At 41.7% G+C, this 17,840-nt stretch overlaps 1 non-coding gene across 1 annotated transcript; it reads left to right on the forward strand.

Moving 5' to 3' along the window:
* Nucleotides 1-7,619: 7,619 nt before the first annotated feature.
* Nucleotides 7,620-7,758, forward strand: LOC133927876 (small nucleolar RNA Z247). Its single transcript, XR_009911372.1, has one exon. It is a non-coding gene; the product is annotated as a small nucleolar RNA Z247 (small nucleolar RNA).
* The last annotated feature ends 10,082 nt before the right edge of the window (nt 7,759-17,840 follow it).

Consider the following 17,840-nt stretch of genomic DNA (forward strand, 5'->3'; position numbering starts at 1 on the left):
GGCGGAGAGAGACGGAGGCAAGTCCAGTTGATATTCCACCTCTCCACGTCGAGCAACAATCTGGAATGGTCCCACGTAACGAGGCGCTAACTTGCCTCGGACTTGGAATCGGTGAACACCCTAGAGCGGTGAAACCTTGAGATACACATGATCTCCAATTGCAAACTCGAGATCTCAGCGGCGATGATCCACATAGCTCTTTTGCCGGGATTGAGCCATGAGAAGACTCTTGCAGATATTCAGAACATGATCTTCAGCCTCCTTGACCAAATCCGGACCTAGGAAAGCCCGTTTGCTGAATTCGGACCAATTCAGCGGTGTTCGACACCTTCGGCCATATAGAGCTTCAAACGGCGACATCTCCATACTCGCTTGGAAGCTATTGTTGTATGAGAACCCCACAAAGGGCGAACATATGTCCCACCTCTTCCCATAAGTGAGGACACAAGCTCGAAGCATGTCTCATCAACTACTAACACGAATCTAGAGCTCATTTTCGACCAAAACCTCCATTTTTGCTCCAAAAAGTTCAAGAACGCCAATAACTTCAAGTACTACTCGATTCCTCCACGAAAATGAAAATGGATTGGATAGATGAGTAGCTCATGAGATAGAGAATGCAATGGTACCACATGCATACCTTGAATCCTCCACTTGAGCTCAGATTTTTGGAAGAAAAGATAGAGTGCTTGAGTGGGAGAGGGAGGAGAGCTGCTGCTACAGCAGCTTGGAGGACGTGGAGAGTGAGGGAGGAGAGAGAGGGAGCAGGTGGGGCTACCCCATTTGATGGGTGGGATGGTGGGGCTACTAGTGGGGTCCATATGTTAGAGAAAATGGGTATTTTCAATGCAATTTCTATTATTTTCTCCCCCAATTTTCTTTCTCTTATCCAAATGATTTTTAACGAAGTGCATTAGCGCTCCGAATTACCATTACGCAAAAATTAAGCATAATGCTTGAGAAGCATGGTTTTGCTTAAATGCGTGATTAAGAATTTGGGACGTGACAATTATCCGGGTGAGGCTCCGAGTGAGGGTGCTCGATTAAAAGCACCGCGAATTACCCAGACCCTCCGGATTTAACCAGACTATCCGGGTTAGACAAACTTGCACTTCTCGACGATCTTCCTCAGCCAATTCAACTCGCATGTTAAATTTATCGTACATAAACATACATATACACTATACAAAAGGTTTTAGACTCAATTTGCACCCTAAACCCTAACTATTTTTTAGTACAAATCATTGAGGTTTTCACTGGGCTACCCAAACTATCCGAGTTGTCCAGAGAGGTTGCTTCGAGGGGGAAAACTCGACTGATTTGATTTGTGAGCCTCTCTAAACCAAAGAAAAATATGTTTGAGATAGTTCATAGAATCTAAAGCTTACTCACCAACCTAGCAGCACGATTCCTAGCACAATACTCATCTGAATCCTCTCTCTTTGCTCTAAAGCTCAAGAACTCAAGAACTTCTCAAACTTAGCTCCAAACTCGTAATCGACCCACCAAAATGTGCATCCTTGCCATGGGAGTCTAGGAGACTCACCCAAGATGCTTTGCCAAGGTTGGTGACCGTCGGTGGAAGGTGGAAAAGCTCGGGAAGAGGAAGAACGCTTGTACTCATGCTTCAACCAAGAAAACCAAAAGACATCAAAATTGGCTCGAATCCTTTGGGAAAATAAAAATGAATTGGATGGGAGGAGGAGCTTAGGAGCTAAGGATCGCATTAGTAATACATGCATACCTCGATTCCTTCTCTTGAAGTGAGATTTTGGGGAGAAGGAGAGAGTGCTTGAGAGAGGGAGGGGCTCCTTTGGCTTGGTCGGTTGGAGAGGAGAGGGAGCACAGGTGGGAGTGAGGAAGAGAGAGAGGGCAGGTGGGCTGCTACCCAAGAGAGTGAGGGGTGGTTGGCCCACCGGGTGGAGCCCATGTATTAGCGAAATAAGTCTATTTCAACTGTGAATTCATTTCTTTCTCTCCTGACATTCCGTCTCTCATCCGATTGATTTAAAATAAAGTGATATAATGCTCTGAAATAAAATTATTCAAAATTAAATCTAATGCTTATAAAGTATGATTAGACTTAATTACGTAATTATGGCTTTGGGACATGATAGTCTACCTATAAAAAAGAGTGTATGGCAGTGTCCTATTGGTAATTGAGAAGTGGCACCCGTATCTTCAGGTTAGAGAGTTCAGCATAAAGACGAACCATCGCAGTTTGGTCTTCTTAGTTGAACAAAGAGCCTCAACCAAACTACAGCAAAAGGCTATCTTGAAACTTACGGATCTCAACTACAAGATTCAGTACAAGCAGAGCAGTGCCAACGCTGTTGCCGACGCATTGTCTCCGCATGCTGACTTCATCAATGTCTGTCCAATCTTTGCAGTGGTGCCCTCATGGATGGAGAAGTTGGCATCTGGTTATATCGAGGATGATCACAGTCACCAGCTTCTGACTGAACTTAGCATCTCCAACTCCAACGACAAAGGTTTTTCTTTATAGGATGGCATTATCAGATTTAAAGGACATGTTTGGGTGGGTAATAACACACTGATCAACAGCACATCCTTCATGCATTACATAGCAGTGGGATCAGCGGTCACTCAGGCTTTCACGCGACATATCATCGTGTGCGATCTCTGTTTGCCTAGCCAAAGCTCAAAGAACCAGTGCACTCTTATGTTCAGTCTTGTATTATTTGTCAACAAGCTAAAGTGAAGCACACCAAATTTCCTAGACTGTTAGAACCGTTACCTATCCCCTCTCAAGCTTGGAGCACGGTGATCTTGGACTTCATAGGAAGCCTTCCCAAATCCAGCAATTTTGATGAGCTTCTCAACGAATTAGCTGGTGCCACTGTGTTTACTAAATTCGACTTCAGTGCTGGCTTTCATCAGATCTGTATTGCCGAAGGAGATGAGTTTAAAATGGCTTTTCGCATTCACCATGGCCTCTTTGTATTTCTCATCATGCTATTCGGATTGACGAATGCTCCCGCGACTTTTCAAGGCATGATGAACCATATTTTTGCCACCTTGCTGCGACACTGTGTTCTAGTGTTTATGGACGATGTTCTGATTTACAGCAAGTCCTTGGATGCCCATCTATTACATCTTTGTTAGGTATTTGAAATTCTCCATCTCTATCACTTTGGGATGAAGCCTTCCAAATGTGCATTTTCTTAGTCATCAATCGAATACCTTGGTCATTGTATTTCTGCACAAGGTGTGGCCACTGATCCTTCCAAGATCACCGCTGTTGCTGCTTGGCCTATACCCACCTCGGTTAAACAGTTGTGCAGTTTCCTTGGGTTCACTAGATATTATCATCGTTTTATTAAGCATTATAGCATGATTAGCCGGCGTCTAACAGATCTACTCAAGAAGGACATGCCATTCCAATGGACACCGACCACTGATGGAGCATTTCATATGCATTCTTTAACCCATGCTCCAGTTTCGGCTGTGCCGGATTTCGACAAAACATTTGTGATAGTGGGATTATATTGGTGCCATTTTGATGCAAGACGGTCATCCCATATCCTTTTTGAGCCAATCTCTGTGTGAAAAGAATAGAGCTCGGTCTACCTATAAAAAAGAGTGTATGGCAGTGTCCTATTGGCAATTGAGAAGTGGTGCCCGTATCTTCAGGCTAGAGAGTTCATCATAAAGACAGACCATAGCAGTTGCACTTCTTAGTTGAACAAAGAGCCTCAACCAAACTGCAGTAAAAGGCTATCTTGAAACTGATCTCAACTACAAGATTCAGTACAAGCAGGGCAGTGCCAACGCTGCTGCCGATGCATTGTCTCGACATCCTGACTTCGTCAATGTCTGTCTAATCTTTGCGGTGGTGCCCTCATGGATGGAGAAGTTGGCATTCTGTTATATCGACGATGATCACAGTCACCAGCTTCTGACTGAACTTAGCATCTCCAACTCCAACGATAAAGGTTTTTCTTTATAGAATGGCATCATCAGATTTAAAGGACGTGTTTGGGTGGGTAATAACACACTGGATCAACAGCACATCATTCAGGCATTACATAGCAGTGGGATCAGCGGTCACTCGGGCTTTCATGTGACATATCATCGTGTGCGATCTCTTTTTGCCTGGCCCAAGCTCAAAGAATTAGTGTACTCTTATGTTCAGCCTTGTGTTATTTGTCAACAAGCTAAAGTGCAGCACACCAAATTGCCTAGACTGTTAGAACCGTTACCTGTTGCCTCTCAGGCTTGTTGCACGGTGACCTTGGACTTCATAGAAGGCCTTCCCAAATCCGGCAATTTCGATGTGATCATGGTTGTGATTGACAAATTTACCAAGTATGGTCACTTTATACCGCTCTCCCATCCATATACTGCACTGCAAGTTGCTCAGTTGTTTTTGAACAACATTTACCGACTTCACGGGCTGCCTCAAGCTATCATATCAGATCATATCGGGATTGTGTTTTCAGTCATTTGTGGTAGGAGCTGTTCAAACTGACGAATACTCAATTATTGATGAGCTTTTCTTATCATCCATAGACGGACGGCCAGACCGACTGTCTTAACTAATGCCTTGAGGCCTTCTTCGTTGCACGGTTCACTCCTATCCGCGTAACTACTGTAAGTGGCTTCCCCTCTGAATTTTGGTACAACACCGCTTACCATTGTTCACTGGGTCGTCCTCCTTTTGAGGCATTAAATGGTCACCCTCCTCGCCATTTCGTCATTGTCAATCCGCAAGACTGTGCAGTGCTGGACCTGGAGGCTTGGTTCAAGGAACGCAACCTGCTGGCACGCCTCATCCATCAGCAACTGTTGAGCGTGCAGCAACGCATGAAACACCATGCCGATGCTAATCGAACTGAACTGGAGGTATCAAGTGGGTGATTTGGTTTACTTGAAGCCCCAACCGCACCTGCAATCTTCAGTGGCTTCCCGCAGCAATCATAAGCTTTCATTCCGCTTCTATGGGCCTTTTGCGGTTTTACAGCGTGTGGGCAAAGTTGCTTATAAGCTTGATATGCCCGCTCATTGTCAGATACATCTGGTTGTCCGTGTATCCCAGCTGAAGCAACATGTTCCAGCTCAAGATCAGGTCATTGTTGATCTCTCTTCAGTTTGTACCGACCCCTTCGCAGCTGCTTCTTCCAGTTTGCGTCTTGGAGCGTGCCTTGTTGCCGCATGGTGCCGCAACTGCTCACCGTGTCCTCACTCAGTGGGGGCATCGACTCAGTGGGGGCATCGTCTGTCGTCGTCCTTAGCTACTTGGGAGAGGATGAGTCGGACCTTCGTCATCGGTACCCGAGTGCACCGGCTTGGGGTCAAGCTGCTCCTTAAGGGGCGGGGATTGTCGGGTGCCATGGCGCTTTCTCCCTCTGATTCACCACCTCTCTGAGTCAAGAATAACGTTCGAACACCACCTCTCTGAGTCTTCTTCCTCTGCACGTCTCTCTTCCTCGCCATCCTTTCTCCCTCTGATTCGCCACCGTGACATCGAGATCGACCTCGTCGGCGGGATCGGCCGACGGGAACCTTACATGGTCGTCCGCAATTTTGCACTTCCAAATAACTGAAGTTGCAATGGAAGTGACAGTCAAGTCTCTATATATCGGCGTGTGTGCTATGACGTGGTCTCATATACGGGGCATCACCAAATGCTAGAGAAGATTTACAATGAAAGCAAATGAAGGTCCTCCGAAGAATGGTGGTGAAGATTTGGTGGTGTCTTCTATTCCTAGTACGAAGAAACATATTGGACTCGAGGGGGGCAGATTTCAGTAAGAACGGAGGTTTGACAGAAAGTCTTGGACACTTGGATAGTGTGTTCAGGTGTACAACAGGAGAAGGCTTCCAGATTTCATCAAATTGTAAACGCCGGACATGCGATAGCTGCACCTGTTTTTTGATGGTCAGGTTTGACATTATTTTAATTTGAGTTGACCATACTTTGAATAGGGTATCAGCCGAATTGTTAACTGTTTTTTAATGTTTGATTCGGTTGCTGGTTCATTATTGGAGCCGTTATTTGATTAGTGTTGCTAATTAACAAACCACCTAAATGGTTAGAAGAGAGAGAAGAATTGGGGTGCATGCCAATCATCGACATTAATGGCCAGTCATTAGAGACAAGAGTTGATATGCCTCGTCGTGTCGATTGGCTCAATGGCCAGTCATTATCTGATGCTTTGATTGATTCTTCAGTGATTCGAATGTAGCGTTGGTGAGATTAGAGCAAAGCCAAATCATGTGATATTTCATTCTGACTATTTGGTTGTTTTTACTAGTATGCATTGGTGGGGTGTTTGGGAAATATGCTTGCCAAAATTAAACGTTATTTGGTAAAAGGAATATAGACTAGACTTTCCATATCTTGCCATTATAATTATATTCGGCTGCCATGTTTTACATTGGCCGATGTGGAAATATTGGGCTTCGATTCAGGAAAGTGCTAGATGGAGATACGTAACTAAATTGAGTAAAACAAAGATTGTTCGGTGAGATATAACTGAGACAGATCAATTTTTCTTCAGCTCTGGAAATATAGAAACATGCACAGCCGAAAGGGGATATAGGAGTTCGGTTGGAAATTTAATAGATAGAAAGAAGGAAGTCCAAGCCGGCAAGGCTGTGTTTGGTTAGAGACAGGGAAGGGAAGGTCCTCTGGTTCAGATATGTTACGATGGAACATAGCCCACTCGTTTGACATTCAGTTTCGGAGGTGGCCCGCAAGGCTGAAGTCCAGGCGCCCTATAAAACAGAAGGGGTCACGGCCGATTCTTTCTTGCATACACACAATTAATCTACAGAATCATGTTAGAACTTGTAGATATGCTCATTGTATCCTCCTGTAAACTCTGTAAGCCTGTAACGGGTCATGCCATGGTGGCCGCCGACCGCGTCCAGAGTAGTTAGGACGTTAGAAGGTTGCGGTGGTGACTGCATGCACTATCCTGCTTATCCGGATCACGATCTGTTGTACTGACTTGTGCTATATATGGAACACGATCCTAGCGAGGATCAGTGCGTTCGGTAGTTCTTTTCTTCTTTCATGGTATCTAGAGCCACGATCTAAATAACACCAAAATCTCTCCATGGCCGGATCCCCAAGCTTCTCTGCCACAAATATCTCTGCTTCCGCCTCTGCTCAATCTGGTCTACTGCCCATGCCATCTTTCAATCACATGATCAATGTGAAACTCACACAAGAGAATCATCTGCTATGGAAAACTCAGATATTGTCGTACTTGCGAGGCCAAGGGCTCCTCGGATACATTCACGGCTCCATTCCGTGCCCAAGCCAAACCATCTCTCTGCCAGCTGATGAAGAGGGTGGTTCTCGTCGGATCGTCGTTAACCCGAACTTCACCAACTGGTACTATCAAGACCAGCTTGTCCTAAGTGTCATCATCTCCTCTCTCACTGAAGGGGTGCTCGGGAATGTGGTGGGCGCGATGATGTCTCATGACGCATGGCTCATTCTGGAGAAAATGTATGCGTCAAGCTCTCGTGCGCGAGTGATGCATTTATGCATGCAACTCGCCACAATTCAGAGGAAGGACATGACCATTGCTGATTACTTTTGCAAGGTCAAGCATCTTGCCGACACTCTCTCTGCCATCGGCAAGCCCCTTGAAGATGAAGAGATGATCGCCTACCTTCTTCGTGGTCTCGACAGTGAATACGACTCCTTGGTGACAAGTATCACCACACGTGTTGACTCCTACACTGTCAGCGACGTGTATGCTCACATGCTGGGCCACAAGATGCGCATCGAATAGAACAACTCTGAAATTCAGGTATCCTCAGCTAACAATGTAAGCAGAACCAAGGACGAGGTGGTGGCCGCAATAGTCGTGGTCAAAGCCAAAACGGTGATAGATCTCTAGGTGGTGGTGGTGGTGGCCGCGGTGATTGTGGTCAGGCTTCAAGGTTTGGTGGCGATCGTGATGTCCAGTGCCAAGTCTGTCATAAGACTGGCCATGACGCACTTCGTTTCTAGTACCGTTTTGACCACAGCTACCAGGTCGACGATGAAAGCAAAGTTGTTGTTGCCGCCTCAACCGGCTATGTGCTCAACCCCAATTGGTATGTCGACACCGGAGCTATAGATCACCTCACCAATGATCTCGATCGACTGACAACCAGAACACGCTACACCAGAGGGGATCAAGTTAAGGTTGCAAATGGTGAAGGTTTGTCTATTACTCACATTGGGAATTCGTTTATTGGTGGTTCAAATCGTCCACTTTTTCTAAATCATGTTCTACATGCTCCCAATATTAACAAACATCTAATTTTTGTCTGAAAATTGGCCTTAGACAATAATGCGTTTGTTGAATTTCACCCCACTTCAATCTTTGTCAAGGAACAGGACACGAGAGCCACACTTCTCAAAGGAAAATGTAAGGGTGGCCTCTACATACTTCCAAATAACAGCTCTAGCCAAGCCCTACTCTCTGCCAAGACCTCTCAAGAGCAGTGGCATCGACGACTATGGCATCCAGCTCCTTCAGTTATTTCCCGAGTTCTGCAGAACAATAAACAAGATGTAGTTTCAGACAATTCTTCTTTAATTTGTGATGCCTGCCAACAAGGAAAGGCACATCAACTTCCTTTTGATTCTTCTCTACATGTATCTACTGCTCCTTTACAAATAATCCACATTGACATTTGGGGACCAGCTCTACCATCAGTGTACAATTCCAAATATTATGTTTCCTTTGTCGATGACTATAGCAAATTTGTTTAGATTTACTTTCTGAAATGTAAGTCTGAAGTTGAGCCTATCTTTCTTCAATTCCAATAGCATGTAGAAATGTTGCTAAATTCCAAAATTCATGTTGTTCAGTCTGATTAAGGTGTGAATACAATCGACTACATCACTATTTTGCCCGGACAGGAATCACTCACCACATTTCTTTCCCACATACTCACCAACAAAATGGGATAGAAGAAAGAAAACACAAACACATCGTCGAGACAGGCCTTACACTCTTAGCTCAAGCTAGCATACCCCTCAGATTATGGGATGAAGCCTTCCAAACTTCCTGCTTCTTAATCAATCGAATGCCCAGCCGCACCATAGAACATGGCACACCCATCCATCGTCTCCTCGGCACTGAACCTGATTACTCTTTCCTCCGTGTTTTTTAATGTACCTGCTGGCCTAATTTATGTGCATATAATTCCAGGAAACTGAACTTTAGAACAAAACAATGTGTGTTCTTGGGTTATAGTTCATCTCGTAAAGGGTACAAATGCCTTGATAGATCCTTTGGTCGAGTGTACATTTCACGCGATGTTGTGTTTGATGAAAGCATTTTTCCCTATGCAGCTCATCCAAACACTAAAATGCACTCACCGAAAGCCTCTCACCATCCTACTATCTTACCTGTTCTAGTCAAACAAGTCCTCTATCATGAGCATGATCTCATTGGTCCTCAAAATCCACAAAATTGATCCAGCTATAAACAGTCACCATATGAGTAATGACTCACCTAACCCAATTATTAACACTAATGTCTCTAGTACTAGTGTGACTCATGCAGGTTCGTCAGGTTCATCAGGATCATCAGGCAATAATTTAGATAATTCAGAACAACGCATTGTAGTTCAGCAGCCTGAACAACCTGAATTGAGTGAGCACCATGAGGTTTCCTCTGGAGATCAACCTACCGCACTAATCAGACAGCACCCAATGCACACCAGACTCTGTGATAACATCACATGACCAAAGGAATTCACGGATGGGACAGTAAGATATTCAGATGGACTGTCTCAATTTACAGGTTTGATTATTGTCAGGCATCCGACAACAGTTCAAGTTGGAGCTTCAGAGTTGCCTGAACCTAGCAATTTTTGGGAAGCAATGAAGCATCTGGAGTGGAGGCATTCTATGGATGATGAGTACTCAGCTATGATCAAGAATGACACCTGCAATCTCGTACCACAAAAGAAGGGCATGAATCTGATTCACAGCTGGTGGGTGTTCAGAATAAAAAGAAATCGAATGGTTCAGTGGACAGATTCATGGCACGTCTTGTTGCTAAGGGATTTAAGCAACGCTATGGAATTGATTATCTTTACACATACTCACCAGTTGTTAAACCTACAACAGTTCGGGTCATTTTGTCACTAGCAGTCAGCAAAGGATGGAGAATGCATCAAATTGACATCCAGAATGCCTTTTTGCATGGTGTCCTGTAAGAAGAGGTCTACATGAAGCAACCTTTAGGATATGAGGATCCTAACCAACCAGAGAACTATATGTGTCACCTCAATAAGTCACTGCATGGATTGAAACAAGCTCCACGGGCTTAGCATTCACAACTAACAAGAAAACTTCAGGAACTTAGTTTCCGGTCATCTAAAGCTGACGCCTCTCTTTTCATATTCAGTCAAGGAGGAATTACAATCTATATGCTTTATGTGGATGACATAATCATTGTGAGCTCCTCATCAACCGCCACAAGTAAATTGATCCAGCAACTCAAAGTTGAATTTGCAGTTAAGGATCTTGTGCTTTCCTGGGTATTGAAGTGAAACCTGAAAAGGATGGAGTTGTATTGTCACAAAGGCAATATGCTCTTGATCTACTCAAGAAAGCACAAATGGAGAAATGTAATCCAATTTCCACACCAATGTCATCTAGTGAAAAGTTGACCAAAGAGAAAGGAGTAGCACTGAATGAAGAACATCAATTTCAATACAGAAGCATTATTGGGGGTTTACAACACTTAACAATTACTCGACCAGACTTATCATTTGCAGTCAATTGAGTATTTCAGTATATTCAGTCTCCTACAGATGTACACTGGGTAACAGTGAAACGAGTTCTTCGATACATCAAAGGTACTCTCTGTTATGGACTAAAATTTATGAAATCACCAAAAACCACTGTCAGTGCTTTCTCTGACGCCGATTGGGCCGGGTGCCCTGATGATCGGCGGTCAACCAGTGGATTTGCAATATTCCTTAGAACTAATTTGGTTTTCTAGAGCTCACGCAAACAACCTACGGTATCTAGATCATCCACTGAAGCTAAGTACAAAGCCATAGCCAATGTGATAGCTAAGGTAATATGGCTGCAATCACTACTGAAAGAACTTGGAATTTTTCAGTGTAGACCACCATTATTGTGGTGTGATAATCTTGGTTCTACTTACCTCACTACCAACCCAATGTGCCATGCTAGAACGAAACACATTGAACTGGTCTTCCATTTTGTCTAAGAACAAGTTGTATGGAAGGCAATGGAGGTACGGTTCATTTCATCAAAGGATCAGCTCGCGAACGTATTCACTAAGCCACTGTCAAGAGATCTGTTTGATGCAATATGTCGCAATCTCAACATGAGAAGAACCATGTTGTGATTGAGGGGGAGTGTTAGAACTTGTAGATATGCTCATTGTATCCTCCTGTAAACTCTGTAAGCCTGTAACGGGTCATGCTATGGTGATCGTGTACAGAGTAGTTAGGATGTTAGAAGGTTGCGGTGGTGACTGCGTGCACTATCCTGCTTCTCCGGATCACGATCCGTTGTACAGACTTGTTCCATATGTGGAACACGATCCCAACGAAGATCAGTGCGTTCGGCAATTCCTTTCTTCTTTCAAATCGTTCTTTTATCTTTCTTCTATTTTTCGCATCTAGGTTTAGAATAGAGTAGCCATGTTTTGCTGATTTGTCCTGTAAATCAGTCGTGTGCTTCTGCGAATTTAGAGTAGGTATCCTTTGTTGTTCTTGCTTGTAAAATAGCCAGTTCTTCACCGTAATGGGAGAATTATCCCATTTGCTAGTTTGCTTGAAAACTAGTCGTGCGCTTCCACGAAAGTGAAGTAATTTGGTTATTTGCGATATTACGTGTTGATCTTTAGCGTCAGCACTATTCACATGTTCCTAGCCGTACCATTCAAGAGTTGTGTTAGAATATATGGGCCAGACCCACCTTATTTTGAGAATATATAATTCTGAATAAATCTTAAAGGCCTATTAAGAAAATGAAGATAGTGGGTTTAGTCTCATATTACTAGTGGAGGTGAAGGGAGACTAACATAAATTGAGTTGTGTCCTTCATCCACTTAGCACATATAGATTTTGCCACTACTAAAAAAGAGTCATCTCTACCCCCTTTCACTGTCGGTTCGACAATAACTAGTACTGATAATTTATCACTATCGATTCGTAAGCTCAAAACGCACATTAAAAAATAAGCCAACAAGAACCAACAGTGATAGTGGTTATCACCAGTTCATAAAAAGGCATACCTTTAATAATCGATAGTGATAATGACTATCACTGCCGATTGCATTTATGAACCAACAGTGATAGTCCAAAGACCATACAACTTCCAGTCCCCTCCTCGGCTTCTCCCGAACGCCTTTAAATTTAACTCTGGTGCCAATAGCTCATCTTACTCTCACTCTAACACGCGTGCACTAGATCTCTTCTGCCCTCTCCCCTCCACCGCCACCTTTAGATGTGTATGTCATGATATTAGATGTGTATCGCTATATCGGTGTATTAGATGTTATCATCACTTCCAATGAGTAACTAGTTGGGTACTTTCTTGTTCTGCAATTGGTGACTTGACATAATTGCGAGATTATGCACATTTGCTGATTGATATGGCATTGGCATTTTTTTCTCTGGGCATGTAGACATACCTATGACTTTGTCGTAGGTACATCTGCATGCTCAGAGATGAAAATCTCTTTGCTATAAATTATAAAAGATCAGTTAATATTGCAGTTTGCAGTTAACAAACTCATAAACTAACATGCGGATTGATGTAGATGCTTCCTTATCTACAATGGCTGCATGACATTATTGCGGATCTTGGTGGCACACCACCTGTGGTGACAACCACATTGGCAAATAACAATAAAATGAAGATCACTATCTCTTTTAGCATTGCTTTCCTAAAGAAGGATATATCACTTTAACAGCATCAAGCTCCAAAACAGATCAAAGACTTATGGCTGAAAGATCTATTGTTTATGCGCTTCTACAATCGGTTAACCTGCAACTTGGATATATGTTTCTGGACTACAGCTATTTGAAATTGAAAGCACTTGAACAGAATGAGGGTGTGCTTGCAATGACTCCTAGGCTATCACGGTTACATATAGCTGAAACGATTGGTGACATGAACCTATAGTTTATAGTTAGGATTATTTCAATAATATTAAAATTTTCCTCTATATTGTTGCACTTTGTCTGTAGGATTTTTACTAGAACACTTGGATGCAGATTGACTTCAATTTTATGTCTTCTTGCTCAGCAATAGGGGTATACATTACTTGGTCCTCAATGCAGGAAGGTCCGAGAAGGAAAGTACTAGTCACACCTTAAGTTTTAGTGTGATAGTAACAATATTTGGAGTTGAAATTTTAGATATCAACTATGTATGCAATGGTATTTGATGTAATTTTAGAAATGCATGTCATTTGAATTAATGTATTAAGCGTTTATCGTGACTTAAACATTAGAAGAATGGATGCATGGATGTGATGCATTTTGGATTGTGCTATTTTTTTTGCTACCGAATATCTATTAGTGCCGGTTTTATTTTAGAACTAGCACTGATAATTCATTATCAGTGCCGATTCGTAGATGGAACCGACACTGATAGTGATTTTCAGTGCCGGTTTCATACCCGGCACTGATAGTCAGTGACTATTAGTACCGAGTAATCAGTGTCGATTTAAAACCCGTCGCTGATGGCGATTTTGAACCGACATTGATGAGGTATTCTGCAGTAGTGTCAGGACAATTCATTTTAGTCAATTGGATCATCCAAATAGTTACTGCCACATAGAGGAGAATCCTACATACCTGGTCTGGCATCCATTTGCTGGGCCATCTCATCTGGAAATGGCAGAACAAAGCATGTTATGACAAAATGATCATTCATCATTGCTACAGGTGGTTTGCTTTACTTGCAGCACATGAAGAGGTTCTTGCCGATGTAGGGCAAATTCAACTTCCTCAGGTGGCGCTACATGCCACATGGGTCCCTTGGTGTTTCTACTGCAACTCGCCAACTCTGGCCATCGGAGATCTTTACCTTTGGGAAAAAGATCTTAATATTGTAGGATTCTATGCTTTTATTAGATACCAAATCAAAATTAGCACCAATACCAACAAGTTGGTTTTATAAATTTATGCACTTCAAGAAATTGTAAAAATTAACCACATTTTTTTGAGGAAATTAACCGCATTTGGCATAACCAATAAAAAAAAAACTAAAAACTTGTTCCTCTGTGAGGCTCGTTGTTTTTTGCTGTGCTATTTGTGGTGTCAAGTTGATGCTGGACCTCTACATCCTGTTACTATTTGTTTGTATATAACTTGGAGTCTCCAAATTAATATTTGGAGAACTATACTTTTAATATCTGCAAGACTATATTAACAATGGAAAAATATTAGAAAACCGCACTTTTATTAACTGGTTTCGCAAAACTACACTTTAAAGATTCAATTTCACAAACTATGCTTTCTTTGACATATTGTATTCCAAAACTGCACCTTTAAGGATCAAATTCCGCAAAACCACAGTTTTATACATTAACCATATAAAATGACAATAAAGTGTTGTTCGCCTTAAAAAACAGTGTTTGTGATAATTTTCCCAATCATAATGGAGGCCGAAGTGGTAGTAGATGAGGATCAAGTGATGTTGAGAGCTAACTGAAATTTAATTTACTTCCTGGCAATTAACGAAAGGGAAAAGTTTATTTTGTCCCCTCAAATTTTCAGTTTGTGCACATAGCCCCTAATCTATTTTCAATGCACTTCACCCCTAAACTACTAAAACAGACACTTTCACTCCCTAGTGACATTTGATTTATTTCTGCTTATAAAAGTGTATTTGAAATTTTACTATTTTTTTCATAATTGTTTATGACTAATTGTTTATGACTACTAAATGGTTAAACTGATCTTAGGTTTCCAACCTAAACAGATAGTCATGACTTTTTAAATGTTTTGTAACATAAGTTATGATGTCATAAATGACCTCACAACATTAAACTTAAAACATGGTTTGCATAAAGATAAAAGGTACCATTAGGATGTAAATTAACCTATTTTGTAATTGATGGGTAAATTGAGACAAAAATAGAGTCTAAAGTGGTTATATGGACAACAGAAAATTTAGTAAAATGGACTTTTCTATTAATTATTAGATAAAACTATTACTGGTTGATTTTGATAAAAAAAAAACCATGTATGGCAAAACTTTGGGAGAGATATGTTTTCTTTTTCATGATATCTACTACTTAAAAAGTACCCAAAAAGTTCCGCTCGAGACTCATGAGTCCCACGCCCACCCCATCTCCCTCTCTCACATAGGAGCCGCGTCGCCAGGTGGGCCCCCTATGTAATAGCCCCGCCTTCTCCCGAGCCACACGCCTCCCCGCCACCCCATCCCTGCCTCCTCCCCGCTAGGCCCACTGCCACCGTTGCCTTATGACCTAGCGTTTATTTGACAAAGTTTGTCATTCCCTACATGACTATAGATTTTCTTAACTACTTGGATACATCTGCCTGATAGCTTCCTGAACATTGGTATCCTCTGTTCTCTACTATCATTGATTGTTTTGTTTTAGAGCAACATTACAATGAGAGCTCTAAACACTAGGTGGGTGTGTTAGGCGATCATTCTCTTGCGTGTGATAATAAAATTGTTCTAGCCAGAAACTCCCTAGGGAATAAATAGGTTGAATAGATAAGTGTCATGCAACACGTCCTGTTGATGCTCAGTAACGTCTGCGATGTGACCGCCTACACCCGTGTCTGCTGCTGCTGGGGCGACTGTGTGTCGTACCTCCCGGCGCTCTTCTTCCCACGAAACGCGTTCGACACAACTGTGGCGGCAAGGGGGTGACATGCACAGCGCCATTGGCCAGATGGTGGCTGTCGTCAACAACAAATTGGAGTTATTTTGGTACAATTTATCTAAGTATCAGGGACCCTTGTTAGATGTTGGAGCTATCATATCTTAGCATTACTTCAGAATATATCTATGTAATACATATTCAAGATGTTGTTAGCTAGCTTGTTGACTAAACAATATTGGCCGTTCATCTAAAATACCTCATTTTGTGCAAAAATCAAATGAGGAGTCAAAATTTATCACGAAGGCAACATCGATGAAAGGTTCCATTTGGTATATCAATTATTTTCTGCAAATAGGGCAGCATAGGCATTTATTTTCTGCAAATAGGGCAGCATAGGCATTTTTTTTCTACAAATAGGGCAGCATAGGCATTTTTTTTCTTGCCCTGGTGTTGCATCACTAATGTGTTTTATTTTTTATTTTTAACTTTTAGAGGTAAAAAGGTGCATGGAAAATGATGTCAATGAAGTGACAAAGGTTGCACGGCTAGAAATATCAAAAGTAGAGCAATTGAATAAAGATATTAGTTGTACCCTTTCTGAGACTTATATGGATAACTAGTTATGACTACTTATAGATTTGACCTATGCTTCTTCATTTATCTTATGCTACTCTGATTCTTTTTTTTTTCAGAATGCGACAACTAGAGAAAAACTAGGATTTGGCAAGGGATCATGTGTGGATCGATCTCGGACAACAGCAACTGTGTAGGCCCTCTATGATCATTTCCTAGCTTCTTCCTTGCTTTCTTGAGCTATTCTTCGCACGATTGATTGCTTGATTATCTTTGTTGCAGTGCATTAACAAAAAGGTTGTGAGAACGTATATTGGAGTTTCATGTACTTCCTTTTAACTTTGAATTTTGGTTCTCTATCTCTGAATTGAAGAAAAATTCTGAGCTGATCAACGATGCGTTGGAGCGCGACATACGAATGGCTGTCAGGTTACAGGTTGTTTATGGGAAGCTAAGTATTCGCTTGGTTCATTTGAGCAGAGTGTGAGAAGCAGGCTTAAGAAGTTTGGTCGACATGACAATAAAGAATTACTTCAAATGTAAATCTAATTCTGGTTCTTTTAGTTACGTCTTTGTGGCACAAATGCGGAGACCAACCTGAGACCTATCTGTTGATGAGCTTGCTAATGATGCTTTCTTTAACCCACACTTGATTATTTTGCTTCTCAATATATTGTTTAGTGTTAAGATTGTCAAGTCTGTTCTCACCTTAACTAAATTCAGTTTCATATTGGATCAAGAAAGAAGTTAGGACCTACATCATATGCATTTTCGTAATCTTGAATGAGTTGTTTGGAGCATAGGAATTGTGTAGGAATTGGTACAGTTCCTTCAAAATTCCTATGGAATTCATCTAGTCCAAATAGGACCTTTTATTGATATGTCATGTGTAAGGTTGTTAATTAGTTTATTGACTCATTCTTAGTGGTGCTTCTTCGGCCGTGTTTGACATTTGAGCTAATTGACGATGGAGCACTGATTATCAAATTTTTTCATGTCAATGGTACTTTGAACATTGCTTCTAATATAATTCAAGATAGTGTGGGTCGTGAGCTCTTTACTGTAACCTTTATTATTGATACTTGACAACCCCTAGTGTGAATTTTAGCTTTTTAATACTAAAACTAGAGTTTTTGTCAAATTTATGAAGTTTACTCTGACATGAATTCCTTATTCGGTTGAAAAACTAAGGAACTATTCCCACATACCACAACTGATAATACCTTTTATTCACTTTACTAATTTAGTCCCAAAATATTCATCTTTGTAACTTAATTGTGCCATTGTCACTTTAGGAAAATGGTGCTATTATTTTAGCTTAGTTGTATCGTATATTCAAATGTTATCATAAGCTATCTACATCAAATTTATACCTTAATTTTTTACTGTCTTATTTCACTTTTCAAAGATGAATACAAATTACTGAAGGGC

This window comes from Phragmites australis, chromosome 8, assembly GCF_958298935.1.
Source record: "Phragmites australis chromosome 8, lpPhrAust1.1, whole genome shotgun sequence".
In the NCBI taxonomy this organism is placed as follows: domain Eukaryota; kingdom Viridiplantae; phylum Streptophyta; class Magnoliopsida; order Poales; family Poaceae; genus Phragmites; species Phragmites australis.